Genomic DNA, 19,570 nt, shown 5'->3' with positions numbered 1-19,570 from the left:
ACTCTAAATGTTCAAGATCTTTTTAAATACCTGCTTTCATGTTTTATACATACCCCAAAATCACATGTTTTACTTGTCTTTGTACCAAGTGCTGTGCTGGAGAGCAGATTGTAGATAGCAGCAATGTAATTCCTGCCATCTTAAAAGGTAATAGCAAAATATCTCTCTCAGTTAAGTACTGGCTTAACAGATTTGTCCTTAAGATCCAGATAGTTTCTAATAATTCCTCTGGAGCAGCATATGCTTCCATATAAGATCAAGTGGGCTATCTAATCTTTTCCTTTCCATGTGTGATTCAAGACCCACTTTGCAGCGTGTGTGGATATATTCATGGAGTGCTGTGTGTATACAAACGGCAAACCTGTGATCTTTCTGTAACAATTAGTCTGTGAAACCAAACACCTCTGGTGACGTTGCCAGTGTTTTGCTCTGGGCTGTGAGTGAGGTCTGTCCCCATCTCAGAACAAATGGCTGCATTGCCCAGATTGTGCTGAGCCATTTCCCAGGTGGAGCTGTGTGGGAGGGCAGGGCAGCTGAGCTCCTCAGAACAGTGCCAGCAGCAGCAGGGACAGGAGGAGAAAAAAGAGCCCTTCCATCACATGAGATAGGATATGGGATCTGGACAGTTGCTATGTGCTGAGGATTTAGCATTTTGCTAAGGGTGCTCTTACACTTTCTTTTTCCCTTAGGGTCAATTTAAGATGAATGTTATGGCTAGAAGGAAGCACCTTTATTCCTGAGAACAGAAGTTCAACCTTACAGTCATATGTGTTCCTCATTTTGCACATTTAGTGCTCTTTTCCAACATTTGGGATGTAACAGAGAAAAGTCCCGGGCAAAGAAAATCTGATTCTTTAAAATATATTTCTGTGACCCTATTCTTCCACAACTGCATGATTTCCCTTTCTAGCCAAATTCCTTTGTATTTTAGTGGTTTGTGCAGTTTCTACCCCTATTTTATCAAAATGATGATCGCTTCCTGCGAGGTGAGACTTGGCCAGCAGAGAGGAGAGCCTGCGTGCTCGTTCCCAGTGTGGCCTGCCCAGCTGGGTGTCTGTGGGCAGCACCACCCTGTGCTTAGCCACAGGAGGAAAAGGACCAAATTTAGAGAGACTGGAGCTGCCCAGGTGTACTGGAGAATTTAGTGCAAGATAATGTGACTGCTGCTGCCAAATGTAGTCTTGAACTTCATCAGATTCTTCACCCGCCCAACCCTGATCCATTAATCCTACCCAGATCTCTTTGTTCAGCCATAAGGGGAGGTTGCTCTGCTTTGCTGTTTTAGTCTCAGTCCCACTCACTGAAGTGCAGAGAGGTTAAATCCCTTCCAATGAAAAATGCACTTGGTTCAAGTTACACGCCTGTGACCCGTGCTTGGGTAGTAATATCTTACATTTTATAAAACTTCTTTCATCTGGGAGGTTTTGAAAGCAGCCACCGTCATGAAGGCTGCAAATTATTTGTAAACAAGACCTTACCACTTGCAAACTTCGACTTTTTTTTTTTGTAAACTAAGATAGATTGAATTATTACAGTCAAATCCTTAATGTTACTCTTGTTTACAGCACACTCCCCTTAACAATAAATCTCCAAGCCCGTGGGCACTTTCAATTACTGCATCTTCCTTGCTTAGCAAAGGAACTCATAAACCTCTCCCTCTGTCATACCAGTTTGAAAGATCTCCCTGTAACAAAACTGTGTTGTCTGACAATGCTTATATTAAGAAAGACTTATTAAAAGCATAACTTGTGTGGTTCCCTGTGACCAAGGGAGAGAAGGAATACACAGATTACTAAAGTTAATGTGTACTTTCCTTCAAAATTTATTCCTAAGGCTGTAAAAAAATGGCTAGGAAATACGACAGAACTAAATCTTTAAGTTTTATTTCAGTTTTTTGCGAAGTATAAAAGAATTATTCTTGGTATAAACTCTTACAAAAGTACAGCACCAGACTTCTCAGTATTTCAAGTTTTATGAATTTTAGAGAAACCAGAAGATGCAGCTGTAAAGGCAGAGATATTTCTCCTAAGGAGAATTTTATGGCATTATTTGAAAAGGTGTCACGTTTACACAGTTTCTTGACCTACCCAGAGGTCAGAGGAAGATTCACTCTGATTTTAGAGATGTAAAAATGAGGTGTGAGAAGAAAATAAAATTCAAATTTCCCAGCTGCCCTTTTTTTCTATTCACATGAAGTAAAAGTATGGAAAATGTAGGACTCACAGCTGAAAACTATTTACAGTTTGTCCTTATCATCTGTGTATCTTCAGTATAGATGAAAATTGTAAGAGAGGTATTTTTTAATAGAAATCATTATCTACTCACCACCGGTGAGTTAATAGAAAAAAAAGTGCAGGGTGGGGAAAAACCCACAACACCTAAATACTGAGCAACATCATGTCCAACTTTTGTGAACACAGATAGCTAAAAGTAATTTCTAAAATTTGTGCTTAGAGGTATGCACTGGTACAGTAAATAGACTGAGTTCCTAGTGGAAACTGGAGATGTTCATCATCTCTGAGAATTGGTCCAGCTACCCAAATGTCTGTTAGAAAACTAATTTTAGGAATGATAGTGGGGAAATGTTGATGAATATTGCCAGTGTCATATTTAACTGTTAAACAAGTAATAGCATATAATCTTTTATGCCTCAGTGTAAAAATATTCTTTAAAATAAATAACAATAAAAATATATGAAGCGTACAACTCTATCCTGAATAACTGTAATCCCATTTTGTAACAGTAATGAATACACTGCAGCAAGCTTCACTGATTAAAAACTTTTCATGCCAAGTTTGTTTGCAGTTTATCAAACGGGATGTAAGATGCAGACTACCTTTCTATATGGTGTATTAAGCTTTACTTGTGGAAGGCAGTCCACGTCGCTTTATCAGCTTGAGCTTCGGGTTTGAATTTGGGTCACCAGCAGAGCTCTGACTACTGGGGGTAGAAAAAAACAGAGCAAAAGGCAGGAGGTTGCTGTGCCCCACCATGCACTCACTGAAAGAGTGAGCAAGGTCTGACACGGAGCGTTGGTCACAGAAAATAGGGCTCAGGAGGCCACAGAGTCCATTCCCCTGAGGCAGGACAGAGGGCACAGGGAGTCAATAGCTGAATTTGTTGTCTTCTTTGCCATCCCAATTTCAGTGGTGCTGGATAAAAAGGTTTTGGTTTCCATGGGGTTCACTTTTGCACATGATTGTATTTTCCAAAACGTGACATGTTTTGAGGTTTGCCATGTGCATTTCCTACTCTGACCCCTAACATACTGCAGGTGTTTCCTGTGGTATTAGGAAGAAATGGTGCATTAGAGTAAAGAATTACAGTGTTCTGTCAACACTGAGAAAGGAATATTCTTTGCTGAGACAAAAAAATAGAAAAATGAATATAAATGTCTGGGATCTACAGAAACAGCAATGTTTAGAGTCATGGCAGCAGTGCATCTGCACTTCTGCCATGTGGAACTGTAGGACTTTGCTGTGCACAAGGCTTCTTTTAACATTTGATTAACATCAGTGCTTCATTTCCCAATTCTCTCTGTTGCGTTTTTGCAATTGAATTATATGGACAGAGAGCCTGTCCTAGTATCTACAGGCTTCACAGAAACCCAGAGTATCTCAGGTTGGAAGGGAAGCATAAAGATCATTTGATAACTTAGACCTGGAAATCTGAGCCAGACGCTCCAAATAAACAGTTTGAGTTGAAATATTGTTCAGATCTTCCAAACTGTTTGGGAGGTGTTAGAGGATGTGGAGGGGAGAATTTGAGAAAGAATGTGGCTCAAGGGGCAAAGAATTTACAGGTCCTGCAATTAGCTGTGGTTGACAGTGAACCTGGAAGCAAAAGTTGTGCAATGTAAGAATTCAAGGAAGATGAAGACCTGAAGAGAGGTTTGTCTTGTAGGAAAATCAGGCTGCTGATAAAGCAGGTTTTTCATGACTGCTCTGGTGTACATGACTTATTTGTATTCTTCCCCTACCTTGCTGTGCTACTCTGCTGCTCTGCTCAGACGTCCTGACAATTAAAATCTAACATCAGGAGAAATTCTGTAAGTATTGGGCCACAGTCCTTTTGTCAGTTATTACCTGTATTAGTGTTCCAATGAACTGAAATGAGGAAAAATACTCTCTCCTCATGTCTTAAGCAAAGGTGTCAAATATTCAGGGAGCCTCAAGTTCGGGCCTCTGATGAAAATCCATTTCAGAGGGGAAAATGTTCATACATTCACTGCCACCTTACAAGTAAGACTATGATGAATTTTGTCTTTTCTCTCTTATTTAAGAAAATTGATTTTGTGTGTAACTAAAGGTGTTTTATGGAATTATTCTTTGTCAACAGAATAACTCTTACAGTACATTATCTGAATTATATAAACCTGCTATTTTGGGAGTCACACCAGTCGAAATGCTCTCCATCTAAATTCTTGGATGAAAAAATTGCTATTTTTCTAAGGACAACTATATGACTTGAGATGTAAAATTCTCCCTAGTTTGCAGACTACTTTATGATTGTAAGTCTTGAGGGCATTTGGCAACATTTAGAATTGAATGGTAGAAGAATTAAAATTACTTTGACATTAATTTTGATAAGATGGATAATGATCTATTACCCATGCTAGAAAAAAGTTTAAAAGACGGAAGGTGTTATTCAGTGCTACGGAAAACAACACTGTATTGCAAAACAAATCAGCAGCCTGGACAATAAAGAGAGGGGAAACCCCCACAAACTAAGTCTGGTTTTACCAGATAAATTAAAATTAAGAAACTTTTGACGAAAAAACATATAATCCATATACCTTGCAAGCTTTGTGTTCATATTTGCCCACAGGTTGCTGCTGCTGAGAGACACAGGACTAGAGTTCCAGCTGTAGAAGGCTGAAGTTAAGCCTTCATGAAATCAAATCTTAGCCATTTCTTCCTCTTAATACCCTTCCAAGGAACAGCAAGACATTTGCCTTTTAAAATAACACTCAGATCCAATTATTTAATAGTAAGAGATGAAAAAGCACTAAACAAATCTAATAACTGCCAAATTAATGCAATTTCCTACGCTTGTGTTTGGTAGCTGAAGACAAGCTAAATGACTAAATAGCTGTCTAACCTAAGGAGCAGGAAAAAATAGTGTGCAAAAAACACCCTTCAGAGAAAATGTCTCTCACCAATATCAGAGCTAGCAGTAGGTATCAAAACTGAAGGAACTAATTTAAAATACCTACCAATTTATTCATATTAGGAAGTGAAATGTTCTTGGGTTTCAGGATTAAGGAGCACCTGAGTGTATGTGTGGTCAAAAGCAATTTGCTGTTGAAGTTGCTGGATCAAGGCAGTTTTGAAGTCACATTGCATCTTCTTTTCGCCGCTTTAGATATCCTCCTAATGACCAGCTATAAAGTGCACTGTGGAATTAATTTTATTTTTGATTATGCAGAAAGAAGTCAACTCAGATGTGCTGGACTGAAATAGCTGCAGTTGGATTTAACCATGTGAAATCAGGGGGCCTGGCAGGGTTGAGGGAAAAGGCTGCACAGTAGTTTGCCAGCATCCTTTTTCTGCTAGAGGAGCTTTACATGGTTCTGGCCACTCTGACATTCGCATCCTTATCGGTCATCTCTCTCAATAATTGTAGCTGGAGGATAATTTTTTTTTTCCCCTGCATTATCTGTTAGCCTTTGAAAATGGGGTAACTGTATTTGATGGTGTTTTAGGATGAAAACAAAATCATCCTAATTTCTTAGAGTTGGTCTAATTTGTCCTGACTCAAACACAATTGCTGAGCTAAAGAGGTAACTGTGTGGGTCTGAATCATTAGCAGTGCTCTGGACAATGCTTTCTCTGATTTTTCTCCAAAATATGGTACTACTACCTATGGGGTCTTCCAGCCCAAATTTCTAGTGAGATATGGAACGATACACTGCACAAGGAACTCTTCTTGAGCAATAACATTAAAAACATCCCTCTCCTCCAGTGAATGGATGCAACGTAGACAAATCACCAAAATTTGAAATACAGCCTCTTTTTCTGTAGAGCATTTGAAGTTATGCTACCTTCACAGTGCACTAGTGTTAATAAGAGAGCAAAATCAAGTTTTTTTTTTCCCAAGTTGGAATCCTGATAGCTTAATTTGGCTAATTCTTTTGGGGAAAAGAGTTTTAATCTTTAATCTAGTACACATTCAGTTCATTTAATTTATTGTGGTAGTACACAAATAGAATAAGACATTAATACTGCTATGCCATGTCCATGTTTTGTTGCATTGTGTATATTTTGACTTATATCAGTAAATACTGCAGTAAATATAATAACCATAAAGCATTCCACAGGTTCACAATCTTATAATGAACTTCTTTAATATAAAATCAAAGCTAAAGCTCAGTGAACTACTCATCCAGCAACAAGATCATTTCCAGGGGCAGTAAGATACACATGATTAACTCTTTGATATTCATTTGATAAAGGATCTGTTTTCATTTTGGACCGTAAATCTCTTATCAGCCTTCTCAGAGAGAGCACCAGGGGAAGTAGGTAAATGGTCTTGTAGGACTTACACAGTTTTGGCCCCAAAAATCCCCATGGGAGGAGGTTATCCAAAAATCTAATAGCTGAAAGCAAGAATCTAAATCAGTCACTCTTTGTTGCTTGATCTTTGGGTCTCCTGTAACACAAGCCTGGGGAAACCAAGGAGAACTGGGCAGTGCCAGTACCTCCCATTCACAAATTCCCACTCACCCCCAGTTTGGGCAATAACCTGTGGATTACTCTTTTTTCTTTGGCTGACAATTTACACACTGAAATAAAAAGTGAGGCCATCATAGAAAAGAAACAAGAAAATAGGATAATTTGTACACTGACTTCCTGGGCTGTACAGGAGCCTGTCAGCTGCTCTTAACCAAGTAATAAAACTGGAAGATCACTTGACTTTTGGGTGTGTGTTATCCCCGGGCAAAGCATCACACGTGCATTCAATTAGCTTTTGCAGCTCACTAATTTGAGTTTATGAAGCATATTGTCCCCACAGCGAAGAAATGCTGCAGGGCTATTGTAGAGGAGTGTGTACTGCAGCCTTACATGATTAATGAGTTTTTATTATTACTGCCAGCCTACACAAGCAGATTTACAAATTATCCAGATTCAAGGTCTAGGTGGCCAGTTCCTCACGTGCTTTATGTCAACGCTTGAACTTTCCTTTATGTGAAATATGAAGATTATTTGAATAGAAACCAACATGAGCATATTGGGACAAAGGAAAACATAAAAGAGCTTGGTGTGAAACTTGAGAATAGACAATATGTTTAATGAAAAGGATTCTACAAAAGGTGCAGGTTTTTTACTCAGAAGAAAAGGTATAATTTTCATTAAGCAATTCTGTATGATGGGATTAAACCTAAGGAAAAACTCTCAATATTCATTGCATTTATTTTCGAGTGATAATTCTTACTGTTAAACTACTGATGGATTTCAAGATTTATTTTTTAGCATTTCATACTCACAAAATCTGTATTAGGAACATCTTTCTCTTCTACTTTACATTGAAAATATAAGTTTGAGATATAATATTTTCTGGCGTTTTTAGGCAAGTGAAGCTAATTTCTTACTCCTATTCCTGAAGTTTTTCTTGATTTCAATACACAAAGGTCATCCAGGCCCACCACAAGAGGAGTCCATGCAGTTTCTACTTGTAATAGAAGACAGCATTTCCTGTACTCTTACAGCTGCTGCTTAATATGCTCTTGGTACTACTATAACCAACTGGGCATCCTCCTCCTAAGCTCAGATCTCTCTCTGGCTCGGGTTATGAAACTTTAAATAAAATATTAAGTATTAAAGGATAAATAAAATACATGCTGGTTAAGTTCAGCAGTCACTGAAATATGCACAGCATCTCCAGAAATTAATTTTTATTGTATGAAGGCAAAGTATGACAAACTCAAAATATAACTCAAGGAAGATCCCAAACTCTGCAGTCGCATCACCAGCTCTCCCGTACTCCAAATGCTGCCTTTGCTTTTATCATCACCTTTTCTTGCAAACCAGTGTGAAACTAAAGCTAGATACACAGAGTAATATTCATTTTCTCTATTATTTTTCTCTTCAGCTAATGAGAAGAAGGTAAAGTGGTGTTGAAGCATAGTTAAATATATTGATATAATTTAGAAGTAATATAAGCATAATATAAACTGAAGTGTAATGTAGAAATATGTTATGCTAAATATAGTTTAAAAGTAGGCAAGGCTGAGGTGGACTGGGAGATAAAGACCTCTATTGTTCCAGGGAAATCCATCAAAAAGTGTTTTGGTGCCCACCCAGGGATGCCCTGGGTTCCTTTCCAAGGACTTCCCTGTCCCTGAGGGGGAAGTGTAGATTACTCATGTGTAGTTAATTTACAGTGTTTCAGAGAGTGGTTTCCTTCACTGAAAGCTTCAAACCACCTGAAAGTCTTATCCTTTGTTTTTTGAAGTCTTGCCATTGATTTTAGGGATAGCAGTGTCAGGTCCTCAGCAGACATCTAACTGACGTAGTTGCTCTGGCATTTATTTCTTCTGGCTATGTTTTGGAGCCAAGTAAAAGCCAATCATGAACACAAAAGGAAAAAAGAGGAAGAGAATGATAAAGCCTCCATGGTCCAGGAGAGACAGGCTCCTAGCTTTGAGGCTCAGCCTGTCTGGAAATGGAATAAAAGCCAAGGACTTGCCCATGTTTACGGGGTGTAGATGCCAGAGTGCCCTTCTCATCCCAACTGCGCAAAGGAAACAGCTCATCAGCAAAAAGCCTCCTAATAAATCTATAAGGGCCTCGCAGACCTTTCTGTTTTGTTTCAGTGATTTTTCAAGCTATAGGAGCTCTCTGAAGCCTTTCCCCCCTCCCCTCTTGTAAAGCAATGCGTAGCAGGGAGGATGCAGTTTGGTTTGCAGCCTTCTCACTGAGGTGTGAGTTGACTAAAACAGAATTCCCACTTCATTTGTCCCAGAGGTTGCTAGTGCAGGCTGGCTAATCCATACCTTGGATTAGGTAATTCCATTGCAGCACATTTTGTCCTCTGTTATAGCCTTATTCTTTCTGGTTTATAGACTATTGCTCCCTTCTTTTTCCCTCCTTTCCTCAAATCTTTCACATTTAACTGGTTACACAGCTATGAATATAATGTTTCAAAGATATAAATAATAATGAGTTCCTTTAATAAAATCAGACGTAAGTTATGCTGCAGATGTCAATTATAATGGATTTTAAAGGTTTTGATCTAGAACCTGGGTAGCATTACATTTAGACTAATAACTGTAACTATGATTTATGTGTTTGCAACTCAAATGGTTTCAGTGCTTCGATATATGTCCAAAGTAAAATTTATAGTCTGCTATAGAATGTATAAATAATGAACAGCCATATGTCATATTGCATTTAAAAATTTGACTTCTTCCACAGCCAGCATAAGGTAAAATGAATTAAAATTTTAAGTTCATTTGGGATCAAGTTACTTTAATACTTTAAAGCAGCTCCACAAATACAACATTGATTTAATTACTTTTGCTGCAGTAAAAATAAAATACTTTTAAATTTGCAGTTGTATTCAAATTAAACCATGACAAAGGGTAAAGTATGTGCTAATAAGAAAGGAAAATGGTCCACTTTTCTCTCAAAAATGCTTATAACTAATTATTTGTTAGATAGCAAAAGTAGGATAATGGGTATTGACAAAGAGATGCCGCATGTTTATTATAATTTTAAATTAACCCCCTCCTCCAAATGCCCATTTCGTGTTGGAAAAAAATCTGTAATCTATTTTTAGTAACATGAGCTGCATGTGAGTATATGAATGCACAAGGCAATTTTCCAGTTGGCTGTTTGGAAAGTAAAAAAGGCACCTGACTAATATTTGTGATCTGTTTGCAGCAGAAAGACACCCACCTCCCCCAACCCTCCCTTACAGAGGAGGCTGTTTTCCAGACTGTACCAACCTCTTCTAAATCTTGGTTTAAACATTTTAAATCTTGCCGGCCAAACTAGGTTTGGGTTTTTTTCCCCTTCTTAGCTATCTGTTGAAATTTGTCATTGTCATGGGCAGACTGTGTACAGAAATGGGATGACAACCACTATTTTGTTAGTAGCTTATAAGGTGCTTTCCATTTTGCCCATAACAAGAGGCGAAGCATAACAGGATTTCAATCCTATGGGAAACAGGACGTGCTAAGATTTCACTCTGGGAGCCCATTCCCTTTATGTCATCAGATCAATTTTGCACCAGTAAATGTTTCTCAAAGGTTTTGGGTAATTTTTCTGGTATTTACAGCAAGTGAATTGCTGAGTGTTCAGCATGGCCCATGGCTTGAGGCTTCCCTTTTTCTTTTTATACAGGAATACTATTTCCTTTTATTCCCCGGAGTGCTTGTACCAGGACTGAACTTAGCGAGCTCTTCAAGAAGCAGAAATAAATAAATGAGAAATTTGCAGTTAAGCCATCAACAGAGATGACATCTATTCCTCAGCAGACCCTTGCTTTATACTATTGGGAAGTTATCTAACTTCCCATAGAAAATGCTATTGATTTTTAGCCTGTTTTGTCAACTAGTCAATAGCCACACACAGAGGCTACTCATGATACACGCGTTTTTTTCCCTCTTAGAAAAAGAGCTCCTGTTTGTTGAGTTCCTAATGTGGCCAGCCCAGCTTGGTGGCTTTTTCCTCATGAACTTTAGGCATTCATACATGTGTTTTATAAATGCCAAAGTCTATTTTGTCATCCCTCTAAAACGGTGTCTTAGCTGAGACAGATGCTTTTGCTAAGAAATAATCCCTGTATCTTACAGCCTTTGGGCTCTGCCAGACACTTGGCAGCAGAGTGAAAAGCAGGCGTGTGGAATGGTTACTGCTCTCACCTTGTCTCTCACAGATTTAGTTTGTGTTTGCTACCCCAGCCTGAAGCCACAGAGCTGGTTTATGAGTACTGCAGACTCCCCTCTCCTCAGAAAAGGCAACATCTGTCATAGAAAGGCAGGAGACCTGGAGAGGAAATGAGGAATGAAGGCACAAGAAGTTTCAAAATTACAGATGTTTTTTTAATATTTTTTGAATAACGTAATTGGACAAGCGAAAACATCAATTGTTCTAATTCTAAGATTCTGAATGAGCAAACCCTTTTTTAATATTGAAATATCCTTTTATTTCAGTTATCAGACGTTTAGTCCCAGGGAGCATGGCATTCCAAGATCAGATTGCCTATAGTTATTGAATATTGGGTAAAAATGTGGGTTTGCAGTTTTCAATGGGAGAAATGTAATTCAGATTTTAAGAGGGAAACAGAGGACTGTTTTATTTCTGGATGAAGTTATGGCATGTGACCACGGGAATGGATACTCTGCTCCATAAAATATTAGTGATGAAAAAATTTGAAAATTTTCTTTCCAAGGGTGGGATAACATCAAACAATGAGTGAAATGTGTTTATTCAAGACAGGAAACTTTTGCATCATTTTGACTTAACCCAGTTCTCCCTCTGTCCTTTTTTCTCTTAGTTTATCTCTCCAATTCTGTCCTGCCATAATGGCAGGTCATTTTGGTCAAGACCAAAATGCCGTGATTTTCCTGTGCTTTGGAAAGTCCTAGTGGAAAAGACACACAAGAATCAGAATTTAAGGTTAACTTGTGGATCTGTGTGTGTGTGGGCATCTGTTTCTCCTGATATCCAACCACGAGAGACACGTTGCTGGTTTTCTGTCTGTGGGAAAAAGGTTTTGGAAGAGATTACACTTGCAAACAGATAAGCCTGCGTTCAGGTGTGGCTTATCAGAAGAGGCTGCTGCCATTGTCTGATGATAATCAAGAGCACCTTGTCTGAGCAGGAGCTTATTTGTCTCCTGCTCCTTATGAACTCTTGCCCCAGCTTTTCAGAGAAATGGTTGCTTTTATCTTTTTACAGTTTTTCAGAGATTTGTTACTAGATATTAATTTCAGCACAAGGTTGTTTAGGAAGTCAGGTGAGCTTAAGAAAAGGTCAGGAGAAAGAGCACTGGAGACTTGAGGAAATTCAACAGCAGGCAAGATCTCTTCTGATTTATTTAGTTTAATGGAAGTGCAAATAGCTGGACTCACCTCCTCCAGTCCAGACATTTTATGACCTAAAAGTAAAGTGGTAAGTTGTTTGGTTTTTTTTTTCAAGGGTGTAGTTGTTGCTTTATTTCTATGGTACAGTGTCCTTAAATAAATATGTAAAGAAAACTACAATTAGTAGATATGGTGTTTGAGAGAAACCTTACAGTAAATCCTGTGGCAGCTCTACTTGCAGTTTCTAACCTGTATTCAGATTTGTTATCCTTCAGTATCTTCAGCTTGAGAACAGCTGTTATCGTTGAGTTGAACTTGCACATTTTGTATATCTGTGTCTTGAGATGTGTCATTCTGATGCTTAGAAAAGGGGTAAAAAAAGAAATATCTAAGCCTATTTGTGTCATTGGGAGACAAAACATTATCTCTTTTCACCTGTTGTTGCTACTCAAGCAGTACCAGGCTTTAAAACATTTTTTTTATCACCAGATTTACCCTTACCCTTCAATCAGTTATTAATTAGTGACTTACAAACAGTTAAAGGATGGGTTTGGGGGGTTTTTCTTGCTGTTCGTACTGTGATGACTGGACTTAAAATTGTCATAGAAAAAGAGTATTGCACTAGTTCATTTAACCTCTGCCTTCCCCCTTCCCCCCCCACCATTCAAACTCAAAAGTTTGGAATCTTTTTCTCTTCCTTTTAATAAAGTAAGTAAGGGTCTTCAGCTCAAGAATATCTTTGAAGTTGCTTTTCAGATCCTTGATTGGGCTCAGGAGACAAATTTCTGTATCTCATTGGATTGGAGTTGCTGGTTTATATCATGACCTTGTGAGACGGGTACTGAAAGCAGCGAGATGAATATCAAATTATTTCACTCCACTCCACAAATTTTTGAACACTTCAACACTTTTCATATGAAAAAAACCACTCAACAAACCCCTAAATTTCTATATTATCAGGTACTTAAAGAAATGGAGAAAATGGTAGTTTATAGGAATTGGCTTTTAATATTGTGATGTTACTTTGTCTATGTTATCATCAATTGTCATTATTGCATTACCTAAGTTATGGGCTTCAAGACTCATTAAGAAATTAGTATGGTTTTTTTTTACACCAGCACTGTTGAAGCTGACAGAGGGAGAACAAGCCCTTGGGAGTCTTATTGCTGGGGTGGAGAAAGTGAGCCTTCAAAAAAGATAAAGAAAGAAACAATAAAAAGTGACCACACATTTTGGTTAGAGTTCAAGTCCCCAGTGAAAGATTGTCATCAGAATGTCGCTTATATGACAAATTAATGCTTTGTTAAGACATTACATTTAGAGAAGAAATTACCATAAACATAGGCTTGTGGTTTTCTTAATTTCCCCTCTTGGTCGGTGTTGCTTACAGATACCTTCTTCTGGGCAATTATCATCAAGCTTGTCCTTACTTAAAAAGCTCATTTTATCCTTTTCATAATGTTTTGTGGGACGGACAAACAAACAAAGTCTTGCTTTCAGTCTTACTTTCCCATAAGATTTCCTTTTGTGATGTGATACAGCCACCTCCAGAGGATTTTGTGGTGTGATTTGATAGCTGTATTGCTCTATGCATGTGAAGACTCAGAAGGATTCTGTGGGTGTGGAGTTTAAGCTGCTTTAAATCCTGCTAATTACATGCAGCGTTTGCAGGAGTCTGATGACTTCACAAATGTGTGAATCCAAGTCAAAACTGCCACAAAGTTCCAGGGATTTCAGAACAGTAATTCTTATTCGGGCTTATCTCGGGAACAGAGATGTGTGTTCCCAAGGAGAGAGAAGGGGAGGTGTTGATTCTTTTGTTCCCTCATAATATTGAAGATCCAAGATCTATTTGCAAAGTTTTTATTGTGTTTTGCTTATAAAGTATTGTGTTTCATTGTATTTATCCTTGAAAATAGTTACATTTAAGGAACAAGTAGGACTGTGAGATATCAGTAACTAAAAACTGAATCTTGTGATTCCATTTGAGAAGGAGATTTTTTCGGTATGATTAAAGAATCAGAACCCGTGTTTTTCTGGGTTTTTTTTTGTTTTTTTTTTCTTTGTTTTTTTTCCCAATAAGCTTTTTACAATGAGATGGTATAAAGTCACTTTCCAGGCTCTTTTATGCTATTTTAAAACCTCGTATAGATTAGAAAATTTTCATCTCCTAGATTTGAGTTCTCCAAGGTGTCCTTAGCAAAACCATGGAAAAAAAGCATAATGCACTTGACATTTCTAAAGTAAGGTGTGCGTAGATGATTACATGAAAAGAAAGGTGTTTCTTGAGAGGGTTTCAGGCCACTTTTGACCTCCCAAAGAAATGATGATCAAAATTTTCTATCAACTTCTCATGTCACCTTAAATTAACATCTGGTAAATTTTAATAAGACATTAAAAGTAACATTTGTTTAGTGCCTCTCACTGACTAAACCCTCTGGGTGTTACTGTGACTCACTGAATAAAAACCCTCCCAGGGAAGGAGGCTGGGGGGGGGATGTGCAGGGTTTAGGTGCCCATGGAGCTTGGAGAACAAAGCAGGGCGTGACTGACTACACAGGAGCTGCTAAAGTGTTTTTCTTTTAGCTCTGCACAGCTGGGTGAGAGCAGGAGGTGTAACTGTTCCTCCCTGAGCTGGCCAGACCGGCGTGGGGAGAGTGAATAAGTAGTTCAGGCCGACAAAGAGTATAAAACCTCAGCATTTAACAAGGATTTTGGAGGGTTTTGAACTGGCTTCAACCTAAGTGCTGTGTAGCATCAAGTGAGTACAGTTGATACTGAACTTTACACCTTCCGTGTGTGGAACATCTTCAGAGAACCTGGTCAGGGGGTGCTGGACTCGGACCATGCCCCAGCTTCACACACACCTGAAAGAGGAGAAACTCTCACACAGAGACAGCTTTTCAAAGGCATGGGAGAAGTTTAGCTCAAATTCAGTTAAAACATGATAATTCTGCTTGGATCAGCAGTGCCTCTCTAGAAGCCAACTTGGCATTAGTCATACAGCAAAAAAAAGCTAAATCAGCATTTCAGCCTCTGTGCTGAGGGGCTGGAAGTTATTCTGGTAGTGTGATTGCCTTAGGGAGGTCTGACATGCCATGTGGGAGGCTGCACCAATATTTGAAGGCTCCTGTGCCACAGACTATGACTGGTTTACAGTCTGAAATACTGGTTTTCATCCTCAGGTCAGATCTTTACAGTGACTCACAGTCCTTAGAGTGAACCTTTGACTTCAGCAAGATTATTTGCAGTAAGAAAAGGGTTTTTTTAATAGATTTTTTGTAGACTTATTATGAGTTAAATTACCAAATTGAAATAAATATCTTAATAAAATTGTGAATAGTTTTCAAGTGTAGTTCATTATGTTAATTTGCTTAAAAATTAAAATGGTGCTAAAAGATTATTAATGCAGTATTAGTGGAATATATGAAAGTAGATTTTGCCAAAATGAGTAGAAAATAATAAATGCTGTAAAAGGGATTCATACAAAAAAAAGATGATATGAGGTATATTGTATTAATGGACAATTGTTTTGGACATATTCATTAATTCAGCTATGACTTCTGATTTTATTGGGTGTTGCTAACCAGGTTGTTTGCCATGGGTGGGCCATCCCCATCCCCGGTATCCTCACCGTGTGATCTTACTGGGCTGTGTGGCACAATCACCATGTTGAAACACTGAATCCAGGAGTCCCCGAACGGTGGCTGAGCACCTGTTTTACCGTGGTATGTGTTTGCTCCATGTGAGATAACCCCTTACACATTTGGTGTTGTAGTGCAAAAACTGAGCTCCTTGGATAAATTGACGTGGCTTGAGTTGGGAGATCCAACTGTCTGAAAGACTAGAGGGTTATTTAATAAATGTGCCTCTCCCAGGCACAGAATTTTATTTTTTTCTAAGTGATTATGTCAGCATTTGAGGGCAGTGGATGTTCCCAGCATTTCCTAGAGAGTAGTCGGGGTTTAGGTGACAAATTCAAATGTTACAGTAAGCTTTGGTTCCCTCTCAAGTTAGCATGTGTCACCAGCTACTACCAGACAGGTGAGAATAGCTTCACCATCAGGGGCTTTTACCTCCACAGCCTCCTTAAAACTTGGGTGTTGTCCCTAAATTAGATGGGAAGCGTGAATAGAGTAAAATTTGTTATTGCTCTTTCATTTCCTGGCTTAAACTCTGCTACCACACGTGTTCCATGGATACTATCAAGTCTTCCCATGCTTGGATTGTCTCAGGGATGCAGGCAGACGATACAATGCTTCTTGCACAAGCAAGCTACTTCTAGTGTAGCTGTAGGTTATTGTTTTTCCTCTTTAAAAACTGGTTTTTGAAGAACATTAGAATTGTGTGCTGATGGTAGATAATCAAGAAAATCCACAGTTTAGGGGAAACATGCCATATGTCTTGTAATTCCGGCACACAATGGGGTCTCTCCTTAATGACTTCCTCAGAGCCCCCAATTGTATCTTGGTGTTAGAAGACATATGGAGCCTTTTCCCTTTAACTGTGAATTTTCTTCCTGCCACTGCTTTTTCTTACAACCTTAATCTGCTTTTAATGCACTGCAGTTGTCTTTTCCTGCCAATAATCTTTTATCCCTTGTTAGGCGACTTCATTACAAATGACAGAACTAGAACTCTCACACTTGGAGTGAGATGAATGCTTAAATTCAATTTTATTTCTCAATAACTGAGCAACAAGAGGTCTTCGAGTTAAACCTGGTGTCCTGTGTTAGGCTTCACTCTAAGATCTGTACTTACCTGGTTGCTGGTGACATAAATGTTTGGTAGCATTTGCTGTTCTGCAACCTCTGTATGTGTGGGTGTATACCAGGCTCCAGTGTGATGCCAGCTGTTGTTTCTGAACAATTTGTGAAACCTGACATATAGAAATACCCTTATATGGCAGTCTGATATATTTTGATAAGTTTTAATAATTTTAAGGGTTTCTCAGGGTGCAGTTTGACTCTGGCTGTACAAGAAATGACACGAGCTGCAGTCCCAGTTTAAAGGATATCTGTGTCTTCTAAATCTTTCATATTTTACAGAGGTGATGTACAGATTTCTTTTTGAATGCAAGTGCAGCAAACTGTGTGGAAAATGCAGAAAGATCATAAAAGAATTTTCATAATTTTTTTCAAATTAAGGAGAACATGGTTCATACTCTAATAAATTTATGAAGGGCTAGTCTTACTGATCTGGTGTGTTTACATAAATATTTTAGACAGAAATATTTATAACTGGAAATATCCTTGCTTGATTCAAAGACTGAAAAGATCAACAAGACTTTCTATAATGGTTTGAACGAAGATTTTAAATGTCATGTAGGAAAAAAGATGGAAGATGATTTACATTCTGATCTTGAGAAATCTTGTGGTACATGAGGGCAAGAGAGGCAGTGCAGCCATTTGCTCTTCAGGGCTTGGGAATTGCAGTAGAAACCATTGTCCTTCCTCCCAGATGGGGGAGGCCTGACCCTGGACCCTTTATTAAGCCAAGGTGACTTGAGAACAACACGCACTAGAAGCAGAGCTGGCTTAGGTTGCTTTTCTACTAGCTGGACCACCACTGGAAATAAAATGATGGCACTGATTCACAGCCCAATTGACAGTCTGCTCCTGAGAAAAAGCAGATTTTGATGTTGCACGGTGCTGATGCCAGAGCTACAGTTTTGCTCTTAAAACTCACAGAAATACGTATTGATTAAACATGAGAAAATACCTGTTAGTTGTTCAAGGTTTTGACTGCTTTGCAGGGAGTGCATTCCCAGTGAGAGTGTAGTAAGATTTATTCTTTAACCTAAATTTGAATATTATGGTTGCAGTTGGAAGTTATTATAAGCAAATCTGAGGTTCACTGTTGATGGAGTTTGTAGGAAAATTTTATGATAATTTAATTTTTATCATTTATCCATGATGGATGAAGGCTTGTTGTGAGCCTGTGGTGGTGGAATACACTGAGGAACACTTCATTTGCAGTAAAGGATTATCAGTAACTGTAGGCTTGCTTTCAGACTTAGAAATAGGCTAATTTTTCAGTTGGTGAAACTCTTGCAGAAGAGAATCTGCCCTTTAGCTTTTTGCATAGAATTGTCTGATTTCCAGCCACACCACGGAAAAAGCCTGGTCTCCTGAACTGTGTGAGATTCCAAAATGCAGCAGATGAGGGAGGGTTGGTTGTTATCCAACTGTGGAGTTTGGAAGGCTTCCTAGTGGTCTGCTGATTGCAACATTTTTAGATCAAAGCTGGGGAGGGGTTGGCAGGGGGAGGTGATGGTCCATGAAAGTGGTAAGCAGAACTGTCTCATAACCTTCTCCCCTACTGCCAGTAGAGTGTTTGGATGAAAACAAAGAACTGAACAAATTCTACAGATGCTTGAGAAAAACCTTCCTAAAAATGTATCATTTATGAGAGCTCATAAATGAAAGCTTGAGTTTATAATATTCTTTGTGCAAGGAAATATTTCTTGTTGCGTCTGTGTTAATAAAGTCTCTGTGGGTTGGTTGGTGTTCTGTTTTTTTTTTTTTCTTTCCTCCTGCCTTTTTATGTTTCTGTCTTTAGAGTGATATTTTTAAATGGGGGTGATCAGTTGCTTGTTGTTCACTGAAGTAATGTTTACTGAAGAAAATATATTTTCCTCCCCTCACAGTTTCTGGCTGGACATCACAATTACCAGATGCCAAGCTATAGAACACAGTTTTCCAAAAAATGGCATCTGGCTTCCTGGCAGAGTCCACAGGCACTTGTGTTGATGGTTTTGGAGATGCAGCTGGGTCTGGGTGGCTGCTGAGGGAGTATATGGTCCACCCTGTCATTCTAGATGCTATTTACCTTTGGCTCACCTTTGATTCAGAATCATTTAAGCATTTGTGCCTTTCCCTATTGCTATCAAACATCAGCCTTTCGAATGGCTTTATGTGGATCTGTTCACAGGCAGGAGGAAGAAAGCCATTTCACACCATCCCTGATTTTCTGCATGCCCATGTAAACGATAAACCTTCTTGTGTACCAGCAGGAGGTTTATTTGTGTAGTGCCAACAGGGGAATAGAGCCCTTCATTTAAAGGGAAAGAGCAAAGAGGCAATCCAATAATCTTTCCATGAATGCAAACATGTGATCACACCTGATGATGTGCCACAGCTAAAGATGCAGAAGGCTGGAGTGTGAAAACACTGCTGGTGCCACTGTGTGCCATCGAGGCACAGCCTCCATCTGGGAGCACCTGCATCCCTTGGATCTGGTTGGTGCCACACTAGGGCTGGGTGAGGCATTTGCCGGTGTTTTACTCTTTCCTGGGATGCCAAATCCCCTCCAAAACAGAAGCAGCTCAGTAGTGGTCAATAAAATGAGTTCTCCGGCTCCAGCTGCCAACCTCCTGTGCTGTGTTAGGGGAATGATCATCTCATTCACTGTATTTTGCTTCCCTGTTTGTCTGCATCTTTTCACACATCTTGGAGGCACTTTATGGTAGCCCTGGTAGGCACCACTGGTGCTGTAAATAGTACTTGTACAGAGCAGACACACATTCTGGAGCCTCTTT

This window comes from Corvus cornix, chromosome 14 (genome assembly GCF_000738735.6).
Source record: "Corvus cornix cornix isolate S_Up_H32 chromosome 14, ASM73873v5, whole genome shotgun sequence".
Classification (NCBI taxonomy): Eukaryota; Metazoa; Chordata; class Aves; order Passeriformes; family Corvidae; genus Corvus; species Corvus cornix.
This window is presented reverse-complemented; position numbering follows the sequence as displayed.